This window comes from Staurois parvus, unplaced genomic scaffold (genome assembly GCF_062004578.1).
Source record: "Staurois parvus isolate SC_StPar_1 unplaced genomic scaffold, SC_StPar_1.0 ptg000845l, whole genome shotgun sequence".
Lineage (NCBI taxonomy): Eukaryota > Metazoa > Chordata > Amphibia > Anura > Ranidae > Staurois > Staurois parvus.
Genome location: NW_028318641.1, coordinates 1,046,229 through 1,060,828, shown reverse-complemented (window position 1 = coordinate 1,060,828; position 14,600 = coordinate 1,046,229). Strand labels below are relative to the sequence as shown.

Genomic DNA, 14,600 nt, shown 5'->3' with positions numbered 1-14,600 from the left:
AAGCGGAACTAAACCATCCTATCCTTCCAGTCAAGGAAGCTGCCATCTTAGCCTCTGTTTGATCAGCAGTTTCCATGGTGCTGCACATGTGGTCAGTTAAGCGCACAAGCAGCAGTGACTCTTGTCATTGATGCCGTAAATGTAACTGGGGAACTGTAAATCAGTAGGTTTGTTTCCACTTTAAAACAGAATTAAACTCTCCTATTCTTTTCAACCAAGGAAGCTGCCATCTTTGCCTCTGTTTGATCTGCAACTGCCATGGTGCCGCACATGTGATCAGTTATGACTCCAGTCATTTGATGGTTTGACAGTTTGGTTAAGAGCACAAATGTGACAGTTAACATTTCTGGCAGGTTTTATAAAACCGTTAAATCGATCGGTTTAAATCCACTTTAAGTGGGTCTTCTTTCTTGTGCAGGCCATAGACGCGTCGAAAACTGGCCGTTTAAAAAACAAAAGAAAAAATGGTCGTTCAATAGGCCGACGTTACCACCAACAGTAAAAAAAAATTGGCCGATTTTCGTCCCGTCTACGGCCGGCATTTAATTACTTCTGTCCCTTGCAGAGAGCTCCGCTATTATATTTGACATGAAAAAGTCTTGCGGTTGCAACAATGTATCTATTTGTATCCATTTCGGATACAGATGTTTTTATTCGGATACAAATGGATACATTGTTGCAACCGCAATACTTTTTCATGTCAAATATAATAGCGGACTGGAATTCTTCTTTTTCTTCTTCTTCTTCTTCTTTTTCTTTCTCTTCTTCTTACAGGTCACGCCTTATGCGCAGATTTTTTTATCGGTAAAACGATCGGCCAATTTGCCCATCATTGCCAGGAAAATCGTCCGATCGGCAAAATCGGACGATTTTTTTCCAACTTTACCGATTAAAAAAAAAGTGCCAAAAACCCGAAAAACGGCTAACCAATAACCCAGTAACGGTGCGAAAATCGGCCGTTTTTTTTTAAATTATTTTTTTTGGGCGATTTTCGACCTGCCTGCATTGGCATTATTAAGTCACCTAATTTTGTTTGAAAGTCCTCTTAAGGTTAACCTTGACCCTAAAGGCTGCTCTGCCTCCTCCACCCTCTCTCTCTTACAAATTAATTTCTTTAAGTACTTTATTTGTGCTGCAGAGCAGCACATCTGCAATTCTCACCTTGGCAGGAATTTCTCCATGTCCCCTGTATGTGCACAAATGTACCGCAGGGCTTGGGTATCGAGGGAGCCGTGCAGCACATCTGCACATGCGCCACTTGGGAGGTGGACTTTGCTTCTGGTGAAGTTCTGCTTTAGAGCTTCATCCAGACCTGCTATGTGAGTGGAATCCTAGACCGGCTTCATTACAATACATATACAATTTCTCCCAGACGAAAACCACATTCACAGAATGTCATTCACTCAAAATAATTTTCTTCCAATTCCTTCGCATTTTCTCATCAATAAGGTAAAAAACGAACACTGATTTGACTCCTCTAACCACTTTCAGCCGGCGATCTATTGTTCAATAAAAGTGATCTGGGTGGCTCTACAGCCACCTGATTACTTTTACTTCACTGAGGAGACCTTTGCTTGATTAGCTGCATTGGAGGACAGGGAGACAATTGGGTTCTAATAGACCCCTGATATTATCGTAAAGCGTACCTGTCACCTCCCCAACGCTATCACCAAGGGCTTGCTAGCCCCCTTGTGATAACAATAAAGTTATAGGATAAGTTCACCTTTTAAAAAAAAAAAAAAAAAAAATGAATGCACTTCTTTTTGTATGTAAAAAATGTGCATTTTTTTTTTGTTACTAGGAGCCTAGAAAGCATTGCACCTGCGATCAGCATATTACGGGTTCCATACTTGCCTCCTGCACACATACTGTATTGCCAAAAGTATTGGGCAGCCCTCCAAATCATGTGATTCAGGTGTTCCAATCCCCTCCATGGACACAGGTGTATACAATCAAGCCCCTAGGCATGCAGACCGCTTCTACAAACATTGGTGAAAGAATGGGTCGCTCTCAGGAGCTCAGTGACTCCAAGCGTGGTCCCGTGATAGGTGGTCACCTGTGCAATAAGTCCATCCGTGACATTTCCTGGCTACTAAATATTCCACGCTCAACTGTTAGTGGTAGCAATAAAGATATAGGATAAGTTCATCTTTTTAAAACAAATAATGAATGCACTTTTTTTGCAGGTAAAAAAATATACGTGTATTATTTTGTTTGTTATTAAGAGCCTAAAAAGTATTTCAGCTGCAATCAGCTGACCATGGGTGCCATACTGGCCTCTTGCAGGCTTGTCAGTGTATCTGTGGGATTGTACCTTGTAGGCAGATACACACCAACAGGAAGAGACAATTAACTACCACAGTGCTCAACAGCGCCATGGTAGTTCATTGAGAATTACAAGCTAACAGCCGCAAAGGTCTTCAATATTTGTAGTTTTCCATTCACAAAATTCTGTGAATGAATGACGCGGCCGGTCACTATTTTAAAAATAGTGAAAGCTAGCAGGAAAAAAAGATCCCCTGCTAGCTGTCAGTAGATGCAGCGGAGCGAGCAGTGGCTCCAGCAGCGGTAGCATGATCCCAAAGGTGAACTTATCCTTTAAATGATAAAAAAGGTACCATTGGAAATATCAGTTAGAGCTATAATTCCAGGGTCGTTGTCAATGATTAACTCTACACTGATAACCTGTAAAGGCTTTTAGAGCGTCGCCAATAAAAAAATGTTTTAGGTACCTTAGTTTGTTGCCATTTCACAAGCATGGGCAATTTTGAGTCTTGACATGTTTGGTATTTATTTACTCGACGCCACGTCATCCTTTATATTTTACCAAAAAAATTAGGTGTGTTTTTATTCTGAAAGCTTGTGTTTGATTAACCCCTTGCCTACCAGGCACTTATACCCCCTTATTTACCAGGCCAATTTTCAGCTTTCAGCGCTGCCGCACTTTGATTGACAATTGCGCGGTCATGCAACATTGTACCCATATGAAATTTTGATCATTTTTTTCTCACAAATAGAGCTTTCTTTTGGTGGTATTTAATCGCCGCTGGGCGCTTTACTTTCTGCGCTATAAACAAAAAAATTGCAAAAAATTTGAAAAAAAAAAAAAAAAGTTTCTTTGTTTCTATTATAAAATTTTTCAAACAGGTAATTTTTCTCCTTCACTGATGTGCGTTGATGAGGGAGCACTGATGGGCACTGATAGGCGGCACTGATAGGCAGCACTAAAGGGCACTGATAGGCAGTACTAATGAGGTTGTCACGGATAGGCGGCACTAATATGCAGCACTGATAGGCGGCACTGATAGGTGACACTGATGATGGGTACTGATAGACGGCACTGACTGGCATCACTGCTGGGCACTGACTGGTGGCACTGACTGGCACAACCGCTGGGCACTGACTGGTGGCACTGACTGGCAGCACTGCTGGGCTGCACTGGTGGGTGGCACTGGTGGGCAGCACTGGTGGGTGGCACTGGTGGGCACAGGTGGGTGGGCACTGGTGGGTGGCACTGCTGGGCACAGGTAGGTGGCACTTCTGGGCACAGGTGTGTGACACTGCAGAGTGGCACAGGTGGGTGCACTGCTGGGCACCACAGGTGGGCGGAGCTAGTGGGCGCACTGCTGGGCACAGGTGGGCGCAACTTGTGGGTGGCACTGCTGGGCACCGATCATCAGGGCACTGATCATCAGTGCCCTGATGATCGGTGCCGATCCCCGCTCTGACAACTGCCGGTTCTCGGCAGTACTTTCCTCACGATCTGACAGCGTGAGAAAAGTGCAGCCGAGAACCAGCAATTGAATTTCCCGGTGATCAGCGTGTCATTGGACACCGCTGATCACGTGGTAAAAGGCCGCTGTGATTGGCCTTTTACCACATCACGTGATCAGCTGTGTCCGTAGGACACAGCGATCACGGAGATCGCCGGGTGCGCGCCCCCTGGGGCGCGCAGGAGAGCGCGTTCTGGGAGGACATCATATGACGTCCACCCAGAACTGGCCGGCCGTAGTGTAGCCGTCATTCGGCTATCTGCGGTCGGCAACTAGTTAAAGGCTGTACAAATATCATGTGACATTAAAATGACACAAAGCATTTGTTTTTGTTTTTTAATACCAAACATGTCTATACTTACCGGCTCTGTGTAGTGGTTTTGCACAGAGCAGCTCCAATCCTCTTCTTTTTGGATCCCCGCCAGGGCTCCTGCCTCCTCCCCCTCAAGCAGTGCCCGCAGAGAAATCCACTTGCCCTGGGGGCACCAGTGCGTGATTGTCCCCAAGCTGCTGCTCTGTGCGTCCATAAGACACATAGAGCCACAACCCTGCCCCCGCTCTCTCCTCATTGGCTCTCTGGCTGTGATTGACAGCAGCTGGAGCCAATTGGCTCCAGCTCCTGTCTCAGCCAATAAGGAGGAAGAGTCCTCAGACAGCAGACACTGCTGAAAATGTTGCTGGATCGGAGGGGGCTCAGGTAAGGATTGAGGGGGGGTGGACGCTGCACGCAGAAGGTTTTTTACCTTCATGCATAGAAAACTTTAAAGGTAAAAAAAACCTTAAGCCTTTAGAACCACTTTAAAAGTAATTTTCTAGAAAAAAAGCTAATTTTAATGTGCGTGGAAAATTAAAAAAATTGCCTCAGATAGCAAGTGGTTTAGCCACTTCTGGACTGCCTGTCCGCAATGTACTGGTACATTGCACTGCTTCCTTTTCCAAGCATGCGAACCCCTCATCGAGACCCGTTATGATTGTACGTAGCAGGAGTCTATCAGCAAGTCCCAGCCAATGATTCATGGCCGGGACCTGCTGATTGGCTGTGTCCAATCATAGCCCAGAGCTCTGTGTTGTCAATCAACACAGAGCTCTGTACAGAGGGAACGAACAATCTCTCTGTTTCTCATCCCTGCTTTGCAGGGATGAGGAACAAAGAGATGTCTTGGTAAAAGCAGCACATATTACACATTGTTAGTCACACATTTAACCCCTTGATCACCCCAGATGTTAACGCCTTCCTAGGCCAGTGTCAGTACAGTGACCGTGTATAGTATTATCACTGATCACTTTATCAGTGTCACCGGTGATGTCATTGGCAGTTAGTCAGTTCCCCTCAACGTCATTTAGTGTCATATTGCCTACCATACTATCACTGACCCATTATAAGTCTCTGATCACCGCCATTAGTAGTATAAATAAAAGAATAAATAAAAATTCCACTATAAAGTAGCGCAGTGCTAAATAGGATAAAATGGCCTGGTCATGAAGGGGGTAAAATCTTCCGCAGCTCCAGTGGTTAGGGAGAAATGCAGAAAATCACAAAATCACTAATAAACATGAAGAGAGAAAGGAAACTTAACCTTTGTCTTTTATGTCCCATAAACTCTAGCAAATATCGGGAAAACAAGGAAATCTGGACAGTGATGATGCTCCTCTGTAGCCATGACATGTCTAGCCATTACACACACTGCAGTCATCATCAGAGATAGTAGTAATTTCGTGCTGTGTAGCTGCTGAAAATCAAACAAAAAGAAACAAATTATAAAAGATTGCTTCTGCTTTTTATCCCAACCATAATTTTCCTTTATGGACAACCTCACATGTCAAAGATGGAGCCGCAGTATCACCAGAGGAACCTATCAGCTCCATCTTTGCCGATGCCTCTGCGAAGAGTGGGAAGCTTATGTTACACTCTCTAATGGGACAGGGAATTGAGAACTGCCAGGAAGGACTGAGATGAAGATGATGGTTCCCCCCCTCCCTCTCTTTCATCTCCGCCTGTCAGAGGTGAGCTGGCCTCTCCACAAAGTCCTTGTATCCAGAGATGCTCTGATTACAGGAAGGTCATCCTGGCTTGGAATATGAAGAAGCGACACGCTGCACCAATGAGCAGTAATTTCATGTCGCGAATTCCACACTCGGCTCAGTCCAAACGATGAGAAGGTCAGTTATTTGTAGTTCGGAGATCATCTCCTCTGCTGTATTCTTTTGATGTCTTCACATTTCTTCATCACAAGGCTGGCTGCATGAGAGGCAGACCATTTACACTCCACAGTAATTGCTTTCAGTACGTTGCTATGTGCATCTCTGAAAAACAGCCGAAATTTACTCTGCATTCTGTTTCTCGGTCTAGTTTAGTTTCTGTTTATAGTCTGTATTTATATAGGTAGATGGGGGGCAGCCATTTTTGCTGGTCACATATGTAGGATGTGATTGCTGCACGGTGACCATGTACTGTACATCTTTGTTACTGTAAGTCTCAGTCTGTTCAGTAGGATAGAAAGTGATTCAGTTTTTTGGTGACCTATCCTTTTATCTCAGCAGTCACTCAGCAAGGGTGCCAGCCACAAGGTCAGGCAGAGATAGCAACTATAAAATAAAAACTTTTATCAGAATCCATAGATCTACATAACTGTTGGAATTTCCATTCCTAATTTGGGCACTCGTCTACCTAGATAATTGTATACCTATATTAAAAAGGAAACAGTACACATGGACACCACTGAGATATTATCTCCCACAAAAAGTAAAAATGTAAATATGTTTATTAACCTATAACTGTCACATCTAATTTTTCAGTTGGCTTTTGTTAAAAAAATAAAAATTATATAGGTAAAATATATATATATATATATACATATATTATTAGTGTCATATATATTTGGAGGGCTCGTCCAATACTTTTGGCAATACAGTGTGTGTACATAGATGGTCTTTCTTTCATATATATATATATATATATATATATATATATATAAAGGAGAGACTATCTATCTATGTACACAGACACGGTATTGTCAAAAGTATTGGACCAGCCCTCCAAATATATATGACACTAATATATGTGTGTGTGTGTGTATATATATATATATATATATATATATATATATATATATACATACATACATACATACATACATACATACATACATACATACATATATTATTAGTGTCATATTTATTTGGAGGGCTGGTCCAATACTTTTGACAATACCATGTCTGTGTACATAGATAGATAGTCTCTCTTTCATATATATATATATATATATATATATATATATATATTATTATTTTTTTACCTATATAATTTGCAGTTGTACTAGTTACTCCATTACTGCTTATGCAAAACACACAGGGCGCCTATAGACATACACTATAATGCTAAAAGTATTGGGCCAGTCCTCCAAATCATGTGATTCAGGTGTTCCAATCCCCTCCATGGCCACAGGTGTATACAATCAAGCCCCTAGGCATGCAGACTGCTTCTACAAACATTGGTGAAAGAATGGGTCGCTCTCAGGAGCTCAGTGACTCCAAGCGTGGTCCCGTGATAGGTTGTCACCTGTGCAATAAGTCCATCCGTGACATTAAATACTAAATATTCTACGCTCAACTGTTAGTGGTAACAATAAAGTTATAGGATAAATTCATCTTTTTAAAAAAAATAATGAATGCACTTCTTTGCAGGTAAAAAATATGAATGTTATGTTATTTTTTTTGTTACTAGAAGCCTAGAAAGTATTTTAGCTGCAATCAGCAGATCACGGGTGCCATACTGGCCTCCTGCAGGCTTGTCAGTGTATCTGTGGGCTCGTACTTTGTAGGCAGATACACACCAACAGGAAGAGACAATGAACTACCACAGTGCTCAACAGCGCCATGGTAGTTCATTGAGAACTACAAGCTAACAGCCGCAAAGGCCTTCAGTACTTGTAGTTTTCCATTCACAAAATTCTGTGAATGAATGACGCGGCCGGTCACTATTTTTAAAATAGTGACAGCTAGCAGGGGAAGAAGATTGCCTGCTAGCTGTCAGTAGATGCAACGTAGCGAGCAGCGGTAACATGTTCCCAAAGGTGAACTTATCCTTTAAATGATAAAAAAAGATACCACTGAAAACGACAAAATTAGAGCTTGAATTCTAGGGCCGTTGTCCATGATTAACTCTACACTGATAACCTGTAAAGGTTTTTAGAGCGTCACAAATAAAAAAAAGTTTAGGTATCATAGTTTGTTGCCATTTCACAAGCATGGGCAATTTTGAGTCTCGACATGTTTGGTATCTATTTACTCGATGCCACACCATCCTTTATATTTTACCAAAAAATTAGGTGTATTTTTTAGGTGTCTTCTATGAACTCAGATCTTTAGTTCTTTGCATTGGTTTTCTATTGGATTCCAGTCAGGTGATTGGCTGGGCCATTCTAGCAGCTTTCATTTCTTTTTTTTTTTAAACCAATTTAGAGTTTCTTTGGCTTTGTGTTTGGGATCATTGTCTTGCTGAAATGTCCACCCTTCTTTCATCTTCATCGTCCTGGTAGATGGCAGCAGATTTTTATCAAGAATGTCTTGGTACATTTTTCCATTCATCCTTCCTTCAATGATATGAAGTTTGCCAGTACGGTGAAAAACCGCCCCACACCATGATGTTCCCACCTCCAAACGTCACTGTTGGTATGGTGTGTTTGGGGTGACGTGCAGTGCCATTTGACCTCCAAACATGGTGTGTATTATGGCATCCAAAGAGTTCAATTTTGGTCTCATCTGGCCAGACTATATTCTCCCAGTATTTCACAGGCTTGTCTAATTGTTGTGCAGCAAACTTTAAACGAGCATCAACATGCTTTTTCTTCAGCAATGGAGTCTTGCATGGTGAGTGTGAATACAGGCTGTCAGGGATGCGGGTGTGACCAGAGATGTGTGTACTGACACAGGGAAACGCAGGCTTCAGATATGGTATAAATAAGACAATTTATTAAGACTAACAATACAAATATAAACGCAGTGCACCAAACCCCAAGCTAACACAAATACATACAACAAGGTGAAACAAACCCAAACCTAAACTGGTATAGATACACAGGTACATACACATATAGAGCACAACGTAGTCAGGCAGGCCGGGTCGATAACTATCGAGCAGGTAGGTACAGGAGGAGCAGGCGGAGAGAATGGTCAGGGTCACAAGCCAGGGATCAAACAGGAGAAGTCAGCAGAGGTCAGGATCAGGCAGGGTCGGCAACAAGTCAGGCAGAAACAGGAACAGGAATGCAGTTTACAAGGTACAGGGGCCCATGGAAAAACACACACCAAGGCACCGACTGCAGGTCTGGCCATCCCTTAAATACACCACCTGCAATCAGCCCCAGGCTAATTGCCAAAGTGAACCTCTGGTTGTTGAGAGCACCCGCTGGCCAGCCCTGGTACTGCAGCCCACAAGGCATCGTGAGTCCCACCACTATTGGCATGTCCATTCCTGACACAGGCCATGGCGGTTGAGTGCATTACTTATTGCATTACTTATTGATTTCTTTGAACCAATTGTACCTGCTAATTCCAGGTCTTTCTGAAGCTCTCCACAAGTGGTCCTTGGCTCTTGGACAACTCTTCTGATAATTCTTTTCACTCCTATATGAGAAATCCTGCGAGGAGTACCTGGTCGTGGACAGTTTATGGTGAAATTATGTTCTTTCCCCTTCCAGATTATGGCCCCAACAGTGCTCACTGGAACATTCAGAAGTTTAGAAATCTTTCTGTAACCAGTGATGTCAGTATGTTTTGCAACAGTAAAGTTGCAAGGTCTTGAGAGAGCTCTTTGCTTTTACCGATCATGAGATGCTACTTGTGCGACACTTTGGTAATTAGACAACTTTTTAATGGCCATCAGTTGAGACTGAACCAGCTGATATTAATTTGCACTGACAAGGAACATGATTGCTTTCTACTTTTTAACTGTGTCATTCCATTTTAATCCCTGTGATGGGATTGTACCAACATCCCTACTTTAAAGAAGAATTCCTGGTATAGATATTTTATACATAAATTGGTTCAGTTTGGACCAATGTAACTGTTCATATACCATATCTGGCTGATGTCCTAGGAAGCTGGAAATCATTGTATAGACACCGCAACTTCAGTGATCTCCATTCACTTCAGGGTCCTGTGCTGAACGGCCTGATGCATTCTTAGCATAGGTGGTCTGCCTGAATGAATATAAAGTGTTCTCTGATTGGATGAGTACATGAGGTTACCATCCTGCCTCTCCACCTTGTCCAAGCATTGTGTGGAAATACAAAGCATTCTCTGAATGGCGCCCATGCCAAGTGGCCGACCAGCTCAGTTTTGAGTGCATCAGGCCATCGTCTCACCATGGGCCCCAGGAGCTACTGGAGTAGCAGTGCCTACTACAGTGTTTTCCAGCTTCCAAGGGTATTGGCCAGGTAAAAAAATGCAGGTAGGTGTGAAAAAATGCTGTAAATTAAGAATGCTTTCAGAAATTGAAGTGTTAATAGTTTATTTTTTTACCAGTTAACAAGATGGAAAGTAAATAAACAGAAGGGAAATCCAAATCAAATCAGTATTAGGTGTGGCCACCTTTTGCCTTCATATCAGCATCAATTCTAGGTAGACTTGCACACAGTTTTTAGAAGGAACTCAGCAGGTGGGTTGTTCCAAACATCTTGGAGATCTAACCACAGATCTTCTATGGCTGTAGGCTGCCTCAAATCTTTCTGTCTCTTCATGTAATCCCAGACAGAGTCCATGATGCTGAGATCAGGGCTCTGTGGGGGCCAAACCATCACTTCCAGGACTCCTTGTTCTTCTTTAAACTTAAGATATGTCTTACTGTCATCGTCCTGCTGCAGGATAAATTTAGGGCCAATCACACGCCTCCCTGATGGTATGGCATGATGGTATGCAGGACGCCATGGTATAGTAAGGAGGACACCATTGATCCTGAGCAAAATCTGTTTGCAGAAAGGCAGCTCCACCATGCTTCACTGTTGCCTGCAGATACTCATTATTGTACCACTATCCAGTCCTTCAGCAAACAAACTGCCTCCTGCTACAGCCATATATTTCAGATTTTGAATCAGTCCAGAGCACCTGCTGCCGTTTTTCTGCACCCCAGTTCCTATGTGTTCATGAATAGTTGAGTCACTTAGCCTTGTTTCCACATCGGAGGTATAGCTTTTTGGCCGCAATTCTTCCCTGAAGACCACTTCTGGCTAGACTTCTCTGGATAGTAGATGGTTGAACTCGGCTCCAGGGGCGGACTGACAACTCATGGGGCCCCCGGGCAATAGGGGATCATGGGGCCCCTGTGTCCTTGCTCAAAAAAGCCTATGGAAAAGGTACCAGGGGCATCTCATGGGGCCCCCTACTGACCCCGGGCCCACGGGCAGTACCCGAGTTTCCAAATGGTCAGTCCGCCCCTGCTCGGCTCACATTGGTTTCCACCAGTCCTGTACCGATGGCACTGCTGTACATCCTCCAATGTTGCAGGGAAGGAAGCATGATATGTCTTTCATCTGCTCTCTGTTTGCTTGGCTGACCACTGCATCTATAGTCCTTAACATTGCCTGTTTCTTTGTGCTTCTTCAGAAGAACTTGCACAGCACATCTTGAATCCCCAATCTGCTTTGAAATCTTTGCCTGGGAAAGACCTTGCTGATGCTGTATAACTAACTTGTGTCTTGTTGCCATGCTCAGTGTTGCCATCGTCTTGACATGAAGACATGTGATCTGAAACTGTCTTTCAAAACCTCACCTTAGTAGCAGAGTTTGGTTGTTTCTCACCCAGTTTATTGCCTCCTACACACCTGTTTCAATTTCAGTTAATAACTGTCACAAAACACTGTGCAGCGCTATTGGTTGCAATATCAACCCCTCAAAACATAATTTAATAAAAACATTAAAGTGATAAAATGTAACAAAGTCCATTTCATAACATCATACTGTGCTTTTCCCGCTAAATGCCACCATCCGTGCTACATCCATTAATAATAAGTGACCGCACTGCCACCAGATGTCTGCTCACCTCCTGTTTATGACCTCACAAGTTATGCTTGGTCATAAAACACTTTTTGCTCCTTCCATGGACATCATGGATGTTGCTTGTTTATAATTCTGCGCTCCACTCACCTTCTCTGAAATCACCACTCCATCTCATGAAAATTGAAACGTAATATGGTGCTTTATCCTTAAAAGTATTTTATTTCCAATAAAACTGATACAGTTGCAGGTACAGGATACCCGTTGCACCTGCATATACAGCGTGTACATTATTATTATTATAATACAGGATTTATATAGCGCCAACAGTTTGCTCAGCGCTTTACAATATAACGGGAGACAATACAGCAACAATACAGTTCAATACAAGAGGGAAAGGAGGGCCCTGATCCTTGGAGCTTACAATCTAGGAGGGAGGGGCTAGTGGTACAAAAGGTAGTAACTGTGGAGGATGGACTGGTTGGAAGAGTAGAAGATTCCATTATTAGCTGAGGGCAGGATAGGCTTCCCTGAAGAGAGAGGTTTTCAGAGATCGCCTAAAAGTGAGCAGAGTAGGCGATAGTCTGATAAATTGGGGTAGAGAGTTCCAGAGGATGGGGGAAGCTCTGGAAAAGTCCTGGAGACGAGCATGGGAGGAGGATACAAGGGAGCTAGAGAGCAGGAGGTCTTGCGAGGAGCGGAGAGTACGGTTTGGGTGATATTTGGAGACAAGATTAGTGATGGATTTTGGGGCAGAGTTATAAATGGCTTTATATGTTATTGTTAATGTTTTGAATTTTATCCGTTGGGCAATGGGAAGCCAGTGGAGGGATTGGCAGAGAGGGGTGGAGGACACTGAGTGGAGGTCAGTGGAGGGATTGGCAGAGAGGGGTGGAGGACACTGAGTGGAGACCAGTGGAGGGATTGGCAGAGAGGGGTGGAGGACACTGAGTGGAAGCCAGTAGAGGGATTGGCAGAGAGGGGTGGAGGACACTGAGTGGAGGCCAGTAGAGGGATTGGCAGAGAGGGGTGGAGGACACTGAGTGGAGGCCAGTGGAGGGATTGGGAGAGAGGGGTGGAGGACACTGAGTGGAGGCCAGTGGAGGGATTGGGAGAGAGGGGTGGAGGACACTGAGTGGAGGCCAGTGGAGGGATTGGCAGAGAGGGGTGGAGAATACTGAGTGGAGGCCGGTGGAGGGATTGGCAGAGAGGGGTGGCAGATACAGAGTGGTTAATAAAGTGGATAAATCTGGCAGCAGCATTCATGATAGACTAAAGAGGGGATAGCCTGCGATGAGGTAGCCCAATGAGGAGGGAGTTACAATAGTCAAGGTGAGATATAACAAGGGAGGGAATAAGTTGCTTAGTGGTTTCCGGGGTTAGGAACGGGCGTATCTTGGAGATGTTGCGGAGGTGAAGTCTACATGATTTGGACAGTGATTGGATTTGGGGGTGAAAGGACAGGTGGGAGTCTAGGATTACACCTAGTACCCTGGCATGAGGGGAGGGACTGATGATTGTGTTATTGGTCTTGATGGAGAAGTCGGGGGAGGGGGGCAGGGGCTGGGGGGAATACTAAGAGCTCAGTTTTGGAAAGATTGAGTTTGAGGAAGTGGAGTGACATCCATGCCGATATGTCACTTGGTAGGTTAGTAATGCGAGAGGAGACTGAAGGGGTGAGGTGAGGGGTAGAAAGATAGATTTGTGTGTCATCAGTACATAAGATACAGCGATCCTGTGCAATACCCCTCTCACCGCTATGATTTCCGAACATCGTGACATCTTCCAGTATCTTCACAGTCTTCTCCATAGCAGACACATTGGCCCTCTGCTGGCACTACTTCTTCAGAAAGTGTTTGTGCTGCTTTACCCTGCTTGCAAGAATCTGCTGTGGGGAAGACTGTGAAGAAACTGGTCACTCTGATATAGTGGAGTATGATTTGCCTTCTGATATTTGAAGGATAAGTTCACCTTTGGGAACATGTTACATATTCCACCCGTTTTTAGGGAATCTTGTGAAAATTGATGGCAAGATGAATGCAGTATGCTTTCAGAAAATACTGGCAGACTATTTGCATTCTTCCGCATGAAAGCTTTGCATGGGACGCTCTTGGACGTTCCAGCACGACAGTGACCCTAAGCACAAGGCCAAGTTGACCCTCCAGTGGTTACAGCAGAAAAAAGGTGAAGGTTCTAGAGTGGCCATCACAGGCTCCTGACTTTAACATCCTCAAACCACTCTAGGGAAATCTGAAAGGTGCGGTTCATGCAAGATGACCTAAGACTTTGCATGACCAGCAGGCATTTTTCCAAGACGAATGGGCAGCTCTACCACCTTCAAGAATTTGGGGCCTCATATACAAATATTACAAAAGACTGCATGCTGTCCGTTGATGCTAAAGAGGGCAATACACAGTATTAAGGACTAAGGGGATGCAAACTTTTGAACAGGGGGCATTTTATTTGTTTACTTGTTGCCATGTTTTGTTTTATGATTGGGCCATTCTGTTATGACCTACAGTTACAGAGTATGGATCCCATAAGAAATGAAAGAAATGTTTTGCCTCATGTTTGGTATTGTACTGTATATTACCAAATATCCAAGGGGATGCAAACGTTCGAGAACAACTGTATGCAAAGAACATAAGGTCATATGAGAATAAAACTAAGGGTGTAATTCGTGAAAAAGTCCCAGGCTTCTGAGGCAGTTGGAGAGACCATTGTTCAGTGGCATAAGGCAGGAAGACCCCACTTTCAGTGCCAACAGGACAGTTGGTAACTAGTTGTAGGACAGGTAGGGGATGTGCAGTTCAGGGGCGGACTGACCATTTGGAA

The 14,600-nt window shown here is 43.8% G+C and overlaps 1 protein-coding gene across 2 annotated transcripts in view; it reads left to right on the top strand.

Annotated features, from left to right (window-relative positions):
- LRRK1 (leucine rich repeat kinase 1) overlaps positions 1-14,600 on the top strand; it is a 325,566-nt gene that overhangs the window by 92,656 nt on the left and 218,310 nt on the right. Inside the window, exon 1 of one of the 2 annotated variants that reach the window (XM_089655525.1) lies at positions 5,788-5,933. The exons of the other annotated variant lie outside the window; for it this stretch is intronic. The gene's annotated coding sequence lies outside the window, so the exon portion shown is untranslated. Of the gene's footprint in view, positions 1-5,787; positions 5,934-14,600 lie in introns of those variants that run through there. 2 annotated transcript variants of the gene reach the window in all.